Source organism: Lissotriton vulgaris, chromosome 5, assembly GCF_964263255.1.
Source record: "Lissotriton vulgaris chromosome 5, aLisVul1.2, whole genome shotgun sequence".
Classification (NCBI taxonomy): Eukaryota; Metazoa; Chordata; class Amphibia; order Caudata; family Salamandridae; genus Lissotriton; species Lissotriton vulgaris.
Genome location: NC_141693.1, coordinates 1,618,543,857 through 1,618,558,652, shown reverse-complemented (window position 1 = coordinate 1,618,558,652; position 14,796 = coordinate 1,618,543,857).

Below are 14,796 nucleotides of genomic sequence, written 5' to 3'. Positions count from 1 at the left end.
TATTAAAAAACCAATGAAATTCACTGAAAAAACCATAGGTTATAGGCCATATATAGTTAGGAATTTGCATTTACAAAACCTTGAAAATTCACTGAAAAAACCATTGGTTATAGACCATATATAGTTAGAGATTAGCCTTTTCAAAACCTTATTTTACTCACACAAAACCATTGAAATTTCATATATAGTTAGTTCCACTAACTATATATCGCGCACCCGCAATCCACTGCTGATGATGTCACATATTACATGATTCATGACATGGTTAGTGACATCACTGATGACATCACTGATGACATCTCAAATGACATCACTGATGACATCTCAAATGACATCACTGATGACATCTCAAATGACATCACTGATAAAATCACTGATAACATCTCATTTGACATGACTGATCACATCACTGATGATATCATTCATGTGATAATACCATGAACCTCTTCAGACTCTAATATAACCTTAGATACAATCAGTGTAAACAGACAGTCACAGACTGTCACTCATCCATGGAGTTACTCACACACCTAGTCAGTTATGCAAAAAATCAATCACACCTCCTTTTTCTCAACTATACAGTTATACACACCTTACTTATTCAAACATATACTAACACATATTTACTTTACTCTCTTATACAATCCCTGATACATGTTCACAATGATCCATACAGCCACTCACACATTCACTGGCTCTTATGCACAGTTATTTATATATGTCAACTCTCACATGTACTGTGTTTTACATATGTACTTACTTTGACATGTAGCACTGAGATATCCATTCACTCACTAATACACTCATGCACAGTCAACCGCCCATACAGCTGTTTCCACATGCACTTTTGAACCCATACATATAGTGAATCAACTACTCACACATCTATGTACAGAGTCACACACCTCCCAGCCACCCATACACACACACTCAGTTTCCCATACAAATACTTGGACAACCAATGAATAACCCATACAGTTACTCATATAGCTACTGATCAACATATGCAGCAGTTTGTAGAACAACAGATATAATGATGCACAAATTAAAACAGTTTAGTCACTAACCCATGTACTCAGTGAGACACATTTAATCACTCACTCATACAGTCAGTCATGCACCTACTAAATCCTTCATCCAGACACTTATACATCCACTCATTCTTCAATATGTAAGACATATTTTAACTTTTCAGAAACATACAGTCACTGGATGTTGTCATCAGTGATGTCATTTGAGATGTCATCAGTGATGTCACTAACCATGTCATGAATGATGTAATATGTGACATCATCAGCAGTGGATTGTGGGTGCGCGATATATAGTTAGTGGAACTAACTATATATGAAATTTCAATGGTTTTGTGTGAGTAAAATAAGGTTTTGAAAAGGCTAATCCCTAACTATATATGGTCTATAACCAATGGTTTTTTCAGTGAATTTTCAAGGTTTTGTAAATGCAAATTCCTAACTATATATGGCCTATAACCTATGGTTTTTTCAGTGAATATATATATATATATATATATATATATATATATATATATATATATATATCTATATATCTATATATATATATATATATATATATATATATATATATATATATATATATATATATATATATATATATATATATATATATATATATATATATATATTCACAGAAAAAACCATAGGTTATAGTGGATATATAGTTAGGAATTTGCATTTACAAAACCTTGAAAATTCAATGAAAAAACCATTGGTTTTAGGCCATATATAGTTAGGGATTTGCATTTACAAAACCTTATTTTACTCGCATAAAACCATTGAAATTCCATATATAGTTATAAGCGCTAAAAATATATCGCGCACCCGCAATCCACTGCTGATGATGTCACATATTACATCATTCATGACATGGTTAGTGACATCACTGATGACATCACTGATGACATCTCAAATGACATCACTGATGACATCACTGATGACATCATCCAGTGACTGTATGTTTCTGTAAAGTTAAAATATCTCTTACATATTGAAGAATGAGTGGATATATAAGTGTCTGGATGAAGGATTTAGTAGGTGCATGACTGACTGTATGAGTGAGTGATTAAATGTGTCTCACTGAGTGCATGGGTTAGTGACTAAACTGTCTTAATTTGTGCATCATTATGTCTGTTGTTCTGTAAACTGTTGCATGTGTTGATAAGTAGCTATATGAGTAACTATATGGGTTATTGATTGGTTGCCCAAGTATTTGTATGGGATATTGAGTGTGTGTGTGGGTGGCTGGGAGGTGTGTGACTCTGTGCATAGATCTGTAAGCAGTTGATTCACTAGATGTATGGTTTCAAAAGTGCATGTGGAAACAGCTGTATGGGCGGTTGACTGTGTGCATGAGTGTATTGGTGAGTGAATGGATATCTCAGTGCTACATGTCAAAGTAAGTACATATGTAAAACACAGTACATGTGAGAGTTGACATATATAAATAACTGTGCATAAGAGCCAGTGAATGTGTGAGTGGCTGTATGGATCATTGTGAACTTGTATCAGGGATTGTATAAGAGAGTAAATATGTGTTAGTATATGTTTGAATAAGTAAAGTTTGTATAACTGTATATTTGAGGAAATGGAGGTGTGATTGATTCTTTGCATGACTGACTAGGTGTGTGAGTAACTCCATGGATGAGTGACAGTCTGTGAGTGTCTGTTTACACTGATTGTATCTAAGGTTATATTAGAGTCTGAAAAGGTTCATCGTATTATCACATGAATGATATCATCAGTGATGTTATCAGTCATGACAAATGAGATGTTTTCAGTGGTGTCATCAGTGATGTCATTTGAGATGTCATCAGTGATGTCATCAGTGATGTCACTAACCATGTCATGAATGATGTAATATGTGACATCGTCAGCAGTGGATTGCGGGTGCGCGATATATAGTTAGCGCTTATAACTATATATGGAATTTCAATGGTTTTATGCGAGTAAAATAAGGTTTTGTAAATGCAAATCCCTAACTATATATGGCCTAAAACCAATGGTTTTTTCATTGAATTTTCAAGGTTTTGTAAATGCAAATTCCTAACCATATATCCACTATAACCTATGGTTTTTTCTGTGAATTTCATTGGTTTTTAATAGCAAATATGAAAAGCTTTAAAATGTCAAGTACGTGATAGATAAAAACATTTTTGTATTTATGCACGCTGATGTGCTTTGAACGCTGCACCCCCCCCCCCCTCCCCTCTTTTGTCTTAGTAGTACTCTCTCTTTGCAGATACTGAAGGGTAGTTAATGCAGGCCTTTACCCCCGTTGTAATCCGTCGTGCCTGCTTGTCTCTCCATTTGATTGATTGTTGTCCAAGCATTTACTGTTTTAGAATTGGTTCTCTTTGGATCATTCTCTATTTACAAACAAGCACAAAGTCGCAATACTCTGTTTAGTCTTTGCAGATAGTGAAAAATCGTGTAAAAAAATAAAAGTAATCGAGCAAAATCAGTAGGCCACTAATTGGATCTCTTTTTGACCTCGCTAAAATAGAAATATTAGGAACAACCCTTCATGAGAAATACGAAAATAGTGAGATGAACTGAGCTCCACACAATGAGGGCTGCAAGACAGCTCGGCTCCGTCACCCATCCCGCCCAAAATAACGACAAACCCTATGCAAATATTAAAAATATAGACAACACACCAGCAAAGAAACAGGGTAAAACATTTTCTTAAAAAACTATTTACATAACGTTGGTTTATAAGATGATGTCAGTAGTGGACCGATGTGTGAATAGGTCGAAAGCAGCACAAGGCTCCAAGATCCGGATGGCAAGCTCCTGGATGTTGGGTGCCATAGTTCAAAGTTCTGACTTTGAGCCTTTTTCAATGCCTGTGCTTTGTTGAATCAAAATGGCGGCTTGACACAAAGCTGACTCAAGCGTTGCTACTGATGCTATGCAGACCAAAACTGGTTTTCAGTTTGTACATTTTTCTAGATTTTTCAATCCAAGTTTGGTTGACTTTGTAGAACGATGGCTTCAAATTTACAACATACGGTGTGGTGGCGCTGACTGGGAGGGGGCGCTTCGCTCCTGCCCCCTCCCCAAGTAAGATTTTCATACGTGAAAGTACGTTAATGGTTTTGGTCCCTTAGTTGCTTCGATGTCACTGCCATTCTCAAATGGCATAAGTTCTGGATGTTGGGTGCCATAGCTAAGAGTTCTGAGCAGCGCTTGTAACACTGTCTGAAGCTTATTTCCACCTACTGCAACTTCACTATTCTCAAAGTAAGTGAGTGTCGTTTGTGGACCTGACTGCATTAGAAAACAATGTGATATGTTACCTTCCTAAACAGCTTGACGGAGGCCCCTGAGGGGCGGTGTGATGGCCATGGACTCGGAGAAGACGCTTGGCTCCGACACCCTCCCCAAGTCTTATAGCACTGGTGTAGCCTGAGATCGCCCCCGACATAGGCGGCCGGCTCCCGGGGTCCGGCTGAACTTTTTGCCTTTTGATGACTCTTCAATTCTGAACCTTGTCCCATCCAGCTGAGTTGCGCCCACTCTTGCGGCTACAGCGTCTTGCCCACCATCCAGCTGAATTGCGCCCACTCTTGCGGTGCAGCGATAGGCGGCTGCCACAGGACTCTCAAAATGGCGGCCGGCTCTTCGGTTTTGGGCCTGGTCCACTAAAATGGCCCTGGGACACCTTTGAACTCGGACGCTTCCCTGATAGGGCTTGGGTCCCATTCTCGAAAAGCGTCCCCTCAGCCGTGAAGATTCTACAAAAGTCTTGGGGGCCCCCGACTCCCGCAGGTTTCTGGTGGGGAGCGGCTGCCATGTCTGCTCGTGGAATGGCCACGACGGAGCTACGAGATGGTAGTGGTCTCATGCTGACGCCAGCTTTAGTCTGAAACATCCAGAAACACTGTAGACTACCAATTCGATCAGTTCCGGTAGCGCCCCAACATGACCCGGAAGAGAAGAACTTGCCCTCCCCTCTTTGACTGATGGTTCTTGTTGCCTGTCCCCTCTGTTGTCATTTAACAGAACTTTTTGGACTGCTGAAAGGAGTTGTGTTCCGAACGCTGGTTGGTGGAGACATTTTGACTATATTCTTGACCTACGTTGTCGCGTAATGCGTTATATGACACGCCGCGTTACCGCACCCGGAAGTGATCCGAGGCGCGGCGCGCAGCGCGTAACGTAAGCATAACAGGTCATGTGACTTGTTAATAAAACTTTTCATTGGTTCATTTTACTTTTGTTAATTTAATGATGAAAAGCTTGGTCATATGACCTAAAAATTACGCTTTTTATTGTTTTCGAACAATATTTTTTTTTCAAACATATGTTATAATATTCCAGGCTAATGTACTTTCCCGGAAAATTTACAACTGTCTTGTAAGTAAAATATATTCCTTTTTCGAGAAAAAGGGCGTTTCTTCCTTCCATGACGGAGCCGTTGAGTAAAAGAGATTCGGCCTGCTGTCTTAGTCGCCGATACGCCTGATTATCAGATTCTTATCGATCACTTTATATTGCAGACATGAAAAACACAACTGCCCTTAAGCATTTATCTTTACTGCGTTCCTACATATTATACCTTTTATCCGTCATGTAATTGGACTGCTTTATTTCACTTGCCTTTACTGATTCGAAAACAGTGACTAAAAGTAAAAACTTTACCAATATAAATACTACTACCGTGTTTTGTTTTAAAAACCTTTATTGTGAAAATGTCAGTATACAAATACGGGCCTATAACCACGTGGGCCGGCCACGGAGCAAACTGAAATCGTATATGAAGAGGAGACATTTACACTGTAGAAGAACGTAACGAGCGGGCCATTAGGTTGCAAGAACAAAGGTGTCTAACAGTTGCGGAATCGGTGGACGTACATTTTGTAATTAAAATACGACAGGGCCACTTACAATAACATTTTCTAGATATACATTTGCGGGCAAGGAGTTACGAGTCCCATTTATACCGGCGCCATTTTGGGCGAGGCCGGGCAGGTCCAAGATATAGTCAAAATGTCTCCACCAACCATCGGCCAGACCAGAACCCCTTTCGGCCCTTTATGCTACAAGATTGTGTCTTCCATTCAGAAAATATTGTTGGCAGCATTTTGAAAGGAAACAGAAACAGCCGTTCTCCTAGTGAGTTTCACATTGTTACATTTAGGAAGAATGTTGAAGAGTAGTATGTGGAAAATCTGAAGCCATTTTTCTACAAACTCTCAATCAGACTTGGATGGAAAAAAAAAACCTGAAGAATGTACAAACTGAAAACCAATTTTTGTCTGTATAGCATCAACAGTAACGCTTGAGTCAGCTTTGTGTCAAGCCGCCATTTTCATTCAATCAATAGCGTCCCCCTGCACACATTCAGGGACCTGGTCGTGTCTTCAGATGAAACGGATTGTAGGAAAAGAAGCAGAAAGGAAAAGGAAAAAAGTTCCGCCGGACCTCGGGAGCCGGCCGCCTATGTCATGTGCCCCCTTTGGCCACACCAGGGCAATAGTGAAGCTGCAGCAGGTGCAAATAAGCTTCAGACAGTCTTACAAGCACTGCTCAGAACTCTCAACTGAGGCACTCAACATCCAGGACTTGCCATTCGGATCTTGGCGCCTTGTGCTGGTTCCGACCTATTCACACATCGGTCCACTACTGACATCACCTCATAAGCCAACGGGGCACCCCACGCTGACTTTCGGCGCAGCATTGTAGGATGGCCACACCAGTGCGGCAACTTGCTGGACACAACATCGGGGCCATCCAGATCTCGGCGCGTTCGACTCACTGTACCGCAAGAGTGACCGCAACTCAGCTGGACACGCCATCTTTCGGCGCAGCATTGTAGGATGGCCACACCAGTGCGGCAATTTGCTGGACACCACCTCGGTGCCATCCGGATCTCGGCGCGTTCGAGTCACTGTACCGCAACAGTGACCGCAACTCAGCTGGACACGCCGTCTTTCGGCGCAGCATTGTAGGATGGCCACACCAGTGCGGAAATTTGCTGGACACCACCTCGGTGCCATCCGGATCTCGGCGCGTTCGAGTCACTGTACCGCAAGAGCGGGAGAAACTCAGCTGGACACGCCGTCTTTCGGCGCAGCATTGTAGGATGGCCACACCAGTGCGGCAATTTGCTGGACACCACCTCGGTGCCATCCGAATCTCGGCGCGTTGTGCTGCCTTCGGCCTATTCGCACATCGGTCCGCTACTGACACCGCCTCACGTGCCAACGGATTTTCTACGCTTTTTGTAGCCCTATGCCGCATAACAGGTCATGTGACTTGTTTATAAAACTTTTAATTGGTTCATTTTACTTTTGGTTTCCTAAAGATGGAAGGCTTGGTCATATGACCTAAAAATAACACTTTTCATTGGTTTAGAACATTTTTTTTTCCCAAACGATGAAAGCCCCACCTTGTTTCTGGATCATTCAGACTGAAGCTGGCGTCAGCATGAGAGCACCACCATCTCGTGGCTCCGTCGTGGTCATTCCGCGAGCAATCATGGCAGCCGCTCCCCACCGGAAGCCTGCGGGAGTCGAGGGCCCCCAAGACTTTTGTAGAATCTTCACGGCTGAGGGGACGCTTTTCGAGAATGGAGCCCAAGCCCTAGCAGGCAAGCGTCCGAGTTCCAAGGTGTCCCAGGGCCATTTCAGTGGACCAGGCCCAAAACCGAGGAGCCGTCCGCCATTTTAAGAGCCATGTGGCAGCCGTCTATCGCTGCACTGCAAGAGTGGGAGCAACTCAACAACATGGTGAGCGAGACGCTGTAGCCGCAAGAGCGGGCGCAACTCAGCTAGATGGCCGCCACCTGGGGAGGCCCGTTCACGCCGCCTCCCCCTCGGCCCCCCCTCCCCCCCGGGGCGCCGCACGCCAATTTTCGGAGCAGCATTGTAGGATACCAAAACCAGTGCGGCAGTTTACTGGACATCACCTGGGTGCCTGTCGTACATGTTGTGTCAGCCATGGGACACTGGACACAGTCCCATCAACATCTCAACGCGTTCTGCTGCCTTGGGACTATTCGCACAACAGACCGCTACTGACGAGGCCTCCCCCCGCACCACCCGGGACGCCCCACGCTGTTTTTCTGTGCTGCATTGTAGGATCCCAAAACCAGTGCGGCACCCAGGCGACATCACCTGGGTGCCGTCCAGAACTCTGCACGTTGTGCTGCCTTGGGACTATTCGCACAAAAGACAGCTTCTAACCATTGTTGCTTTTTGAGTTGAAAAATGTTTAAATGTTTTTAGTTTTTGTTCCGTTCATTATAGTTAAAAGTTAATAAAGTTTTATAATCTTACTTTGTTGGAGTGTTATCTAATTTTTTAAAAAACGGGTGAATAGGGCCTTGAATCGGGTTATTGTCATGTGTGGGCTTTGGAAGTGTGCTGCTGCAGGATCGGACATTTCAAACTCAAATGCACGTTCTTTTTCTTACCTTTCCGAAGCATGGAGCGCAATAGCAGGCAGAGAAAGGGTGATGCACGTGTTGAACACTACCTGACCTGACAAGTTGCTGGCAGTGCCCCCCCGCCCGCTCCTGAAAGAGGGCACACACACACCGCCGCCCCGAGTACTTCACAAATCTTTAAAAGACCATGCGCTTGTTCATGAGGCTTAAATGGTTTATCACCTCTTCTAGAACTCCTGCATCGACCCTCTGACGTTTCCTGGAAAAATTACCATGTAACGCAATACCAAGCCCTGTCAGCTGAAACCCCCAAGGAATCGTGGGGCATATTATCAAGAGGGTTTATCTCCGCTTTTTTGGCTTTAAAAGCCATGAAAGCGGAGATAAAATTATCTCCCTATTACCAAGCTGTCGCTAACACCAGTTAGTGACAGCTAAAAGGAGATAGCGACCATCTTGGGCCCCGCTTTGCATGTCAGTGATACTTATCACTAATGACATGCAAAGTGGCGTGCCAAGATGTTAGCGACTGGAAACAGTCCCTAACATCGCTATCTCCTATTACCAACTTTTGGAGATATTCGCGCTAAGCGCGAATATCTCCAAAATGTAACACCTGCCCTGAGCAGTTCTTAGCCATGTTATCCAATGGGAGGTGGATAACATGGCTAAGAGCATTTGCTCGATAATACATGAATATCGCTGACTTTTCTGCGATAATAGCAAGGTTTATCTGCGATAAAAATCGCCGATGTGCGGCGATAATTTTTGTCTCTAGACAAGTTAGAGACAAAAGTTATCGCTAGTTGTTCGTGATATGCCCCCGGATTTTTGCTTGCAGAAATCGGGAGGCGGGAGACTAGCACTGAAATCAGTAGTCACACGCCTGAATCGGGAGGGTTGGCATGTCTGAATTCTCTACAGCTGGGGCCATAAACTACATCCGCAGGGGTAGGTGATAGCCTGGGACCAGCCTGGCATCTAAAATGGCTGCCGTGCACGACAAAATTGTGGCATTGGAAAAAAGGCAAGATGGCGCAGCCGCTGGAAGAGATGTATCAACATATATCAGCCTCCTCAGCCACCCTCAGGAAACATAGGGGATTAGGATACGTCTCCCGCACCCCCTTATACCTAGTAATTTAATTAACGAAGCACAAAATGGCGAATTCCCGTTTCGCTACCAGTTTGCGGCCCAGTTCGCGGCCCGTGAAGCGCTTCTACCGTGAAAAATCATTTTTTTTTTTATTTTCCCCACGGGACCCTTTAATAACCCCAACAACATTCCTAGGGGGTCAAGAGGGTGATACCTTGCCCCCTTTCATTAAATTCCCCCTTCGTTTTTCACCTCTTCTTCTCTCTCGATCCTACCGAGAGACAAGATGGCGGCCGCTCCGGACTGTCACGCAGCAAAAAAAAAAAAAAGCTCACGCACAGCCGCTGGAAGAGATGTATCAACATATATCAGCCTCCTCAGCCACCCTCAGGAAACATAGGGGATTAGGATACGTCTCCCGCACCCCCTTATACCTAGTAATTTAATTAACGAAGCACAAAATGGCGAATTCCCGTTTCGCTACCAGTTTGCGGCCCAGTTCGCGGCCCGTGAAGCGCTTCTACCGTGAAAAATCATTTTTTTTTTCTTTTCCCCACGGGACCCTTTAATAACCCCAACAACATTCCTAGGGGGTCAAGAGGGGGATACCTTGCCCCCTTTCATTAAATTCCCCCTTCATTTTTCACCTCTTCTTCTCTCTCGATCCTACCGAGAGACAAGATGGCGGCCGCTCCGGACTGTTTAGAATGTTGACAGACACCGGAGAGCCAATCAGCTTTCTGCGCGCAAAGTTCCTAAACGCGAAAAGTAAGCGGACCGGATCGCTGCCCGGAGCGCTGTTACAGATATATATCTTGATTTAAACGTTAATTTCTCAAAATCCACTGAAGCACATATATTGAGACCTAGCAAAGGCACATCGGGCTAACAGTCCCTACAATTTTGCCAAGTTTCGTGCAAATCCATTCAGCCGTTCGAGCTAAAAGTGAGTCCAACCGCCCTATGGAAATTAACATGGGAAAAACGCGTTTTGGGACCCCCCTTTTTTCTCGGCCCCCCCTTGACGAAACCCCCCCAAATTTTCAGGGGCTGCTCGGAAACAAAATGTGCCATTTTCCTGAAAATTTCAGCCGATTCCGTCCACAAACGCCAAAGGTATTAGACATAGAATTTTCAGAAATGCCATAGGGAATTAATCCTAACTATAGATACCTACTGGCGATAGCCAGTAGGTAATATATATATATATATATATATATATATATATATATATATATATATATATATATATATGTGTGTGTGGTGTGTGTGTGTGTGTGTGTGTACATTATTGCATATAATTTAGTAGTGTGTGTATAATAAATGTTGTTTTTGTTTTCTAAAGAAAAAGCACTGATTGGACAGCAATTTATGAGGGTTATTATTGCATGCTGATGATTGGTGATTATTAGCCCACACAAACTCCCTTGAGTAGGCCTTGGACTGCTTCACTTTGTTACCCTATCAAGTGCTTCGATGGGGTATTTGGTTCCAGCTGAGGACAAACGCGGTCTATTACTTGTGCTGGCCAAACAACTAATAGCCCAAATTCCAACATTGTTTTTGTATGTGTGCCCATGTGTTTGAAAACAGTTTATGTGCAAGTGTATGTGTGAGTGTGTATATCTCTACCTGACATACAAGTGTGAGATTGATTGGCATAAGGATCAGACCTTGACACAACTTGGAATTGATTGGCATGTGAGTCACATCCTCATATTAATTGGCATATTTAGTGGATACCTGGATTGATTGGATTAGGGATCAGACCTTGACACAACTTGGGATTGTTTGGCATATGAGACACATCCTCATAATAATTAGCAAATTTGGAGGATACCTAGTGAGGGATCACCACCACACTCAATTATTCAGGACAGCCCAAAATACAGATTATGCCAAAAATGTACCTCAAACGGGTTTGTCGTAGGTTAATCAATCACACTTAAGTGCACGGACACTATTCAATTTTAAGAAAACATTTAGCATCATCCAAGCTACTTTAATGCGAAGATGTTCAAATTAATACGGAACATTTAAACAATGAGTCTTCACACCAATGAATTAGACTAAGTCCAGGAACAGAACTCTATTGGAAGGGTCTTGAAATCTGCTACAATTAGGAACACTAGAAAGTTCATTCAGAGTACATCAGTAAAAATCCATTACATTAGTTTTCTTAGCTTCTGCAGAGCTCATGAGAAGATGCGCAGGGGAACCAGATGGTGGGGGATGGGAAGGGGGGTTGAAGAAAGGAATAAAGGAGAAAAAGAGCATCCATTTTATTCTAGATGGAGATTTTATGTAAAATGTGACACATCTAATTGTCTTATTAAGCACACTATTAGACATTATATTAGACTTTTTTCAACTAACACCTTCAATCAAACCCTCACTTACTCAAGCATTTGTAAATTGCTGCATTGTCACTGCAGGGGTATCTGGGTGCTGTTTCTCCTTCAAAGAGAAAGGTCTTGAGTCTCTTTCTGAAGTCTGCCAGCAAGGGCACTCTATGAAGGTGTTGGGAAAGGTTGTTCCAGGTCTTTACAGTGGTGCAGGAGAAGGAGCAGCCACTGCTGCGGCTGTAACGGATGCAGGGTGTGTGTGTGTGAGGGTGAGTGAAGAAGAGCTCAGGTTTCAAGCAGGTCGGTGGAAGTTCAGTCAATGGTTGAGGTACGCAGGTCCTAAGTCATGAAGGACTTTGTAGGTGTGTGTCAGGCTCTTGAACTTGCATCTATTTGGATGGGGAGCCAGTGGGAATCTGGGGGTCAATGTGAGTTAGTTTGGGAAGGTCCAGGATGAGTCTGACTGCAGTGTTCTGTGTGGGCTGGAGTCTCGTGAGGAGCAGGGTGGAGATGCTGGCATAGAGGGCATTGCTGTAGTAAAGGCAACTGTTGATGAGGGCCCAGGATGAAGCAGGCGGAGCAGACTGCATTGCCTTGTTGTTTCATGGTCAGTTGGCTGTCTAGGATGATGCAGCGGTTGCCTGCATGGTTGGGTTGGTGTGAGTCCTAGCTTGACAGATCACCAGCTGTGGTCTCATGTGGCAGTGTTCTTCCTGAAGATCAGTACTTCAGTTTTATCAGAGTTGAGTTGGAGACAGATGTTCCTCATCCATTTGGCTACGGAGGTCATGGTGTTGCAGAAGTTGGTTTTAGCATTGGAGGGGTCCTTGGTGAGCAAGAGGATCAGTTGAGTGTTGCCTGCATCGGAGATTATGTTGAGTCTTGGGGATCTAACGGTGTCTGTAGGACGAAGATCTAGGTGTTGAACAGGGTGGGGCTGAAGGATGATCCTTGTGACACGCCCCATATGATGTCTTTAGGTGCAGAGGTGAAGGGAGACAGTCAGATGTCCTGTGTGCATCTTGCAAGGAAGGAGGCGATCCACTTGATGGCATTTTTCTGTATTGTGGGAGACTGTGTCGAACACCACAGTCGAGGAATATTCTGACATAATCTGTAGCTCATCATTTTTGTATTTGTTCAACTTAAAAATCATTATTGCTCATCATTAAAATTTAATGAAAACGTAAACCCAGAAAAACGCTACCAAACAGGGACACAAACGTGCTTTAATTCTCATAAGTGTGATACCTTGGGAATAGCATTGCTTTCATCTGCATGAGATGAGACTCCCCTGGCAAATGCAGGAACTGACTTCTAGAACATAAGCTTGGACTACACTCACAGAACTTTGAGGCATGGAATTAACTAGGAACAAAATACTTCTTGAATTTAGAAAGCTGCTGCATAATACCCATATCCTTGGCGGGTGGGGTGGGGAGACGAGGATGTCGACAGATGATGGAATAGGGCAAATTCAATAAACTAATGATTCCTATTCCATCATCTGTCGACATCCACCCTCACAGCGCCCACCCCGCCGTGCTTACCTGCACCGGCTGCTGCTGCTTTATTTGTAGAATTACCTCTCAGCACTACTTGGATATCAGTAGTAGTATAGCCTACATGATTTTCAGGAATGACTTTAACCATCATGATCCAATGGAAGTAGCACATATTAAGCTGCTCAATAGATCCAAACTTCCTCCAAAATTTCAGGATTAAAAGGGTGAGCAAACATCAGACACCTCTGTCACTACAAACACAATGTTACCATGGCAGACAGTTCAAAGCTATGGCGAAACTGATTCCAGACAATAGATTACATTCCTAACTGTACATTAGGCTCACCAACAAGCCATGGAGTGGGCGAGACAGCAAGATTACATATCCCTGATACCATATATAATGCCATCAAAAACTCAGAAATTTGCCATGATAGTCTCCTTGAATTTCTTCTGCAGCTGAAGGAAGAATTATCCTATTTCAAAGTGATATATATATATAAGTGAGTGGACCCACTGAGGCATTTAAAATGTCAAGGTGACATCCTACTGGACAGTATCCCTAAATATAGCTTCCCTTGTGGAGTACTGTATTACCTTTTACCATGACTTAATAACAGCCATAAGATGTAAGAGGTGACATCGGGTCAGAGAAATATGGCTACTTTCTTTGTCTGTTAAAATGGCAGATGTCTTCCCTGAAGACAACAGCTTCTCTATAGACCACTGCACCTCAGTAGGTCTTTTCCATCGATCAGATGAACAAAAGGTAGGATTCACCCACAGGAATTGTAGGCACAGACAAAGAAGGTGCTAGATATGAAATCCCCATCTCCTTCCTATGACCTGCCAACAAGGCATACATGAACGAGGGTTCAGGGATTCAAAATGATACAATGAAAGGTGTAGTGTGATAATGGCATCTTAGAGATAACAGAGTGGCTCATGAAATTTCATCCTTCGCTACCCACCCCAATGTTGTCAACTGCACATCCACCGTTGCCACAAGATTTTCTAGACAACCACATGCTCCCACGAGTTTTTGCGGTTGCCATCACATCATTTGGGCACAGCAGAGACTTCTGGTTGATGTTTTCTGCAGTACGCGATCCCAAATTTACAGAATCTACCACAGCTGCAATCTGTTGAAGATCTCTCCTCAAGCAGCATCAGAATTTGGAGTTAAAAGCATTTGCAAATTGACATTTGGAAGTGTTTTTTTGTGCAAGGAGTGTAGTTGTTTTACTTTTTTTCAACAGGAAGGGAGTGCCTCAGAGTCTCCAACTTCCTGTTCCTGTCCATCAGTCTCCTCCCAGTTTTTTGTCCATCTCTGGTCACTTTTAATTTGGATTTGGAGCTGCAAGGATCACTCTCTGTCTGCTGCATGTGTGAGAATTCACAAGTAAGTTGAAAAAATTGTATT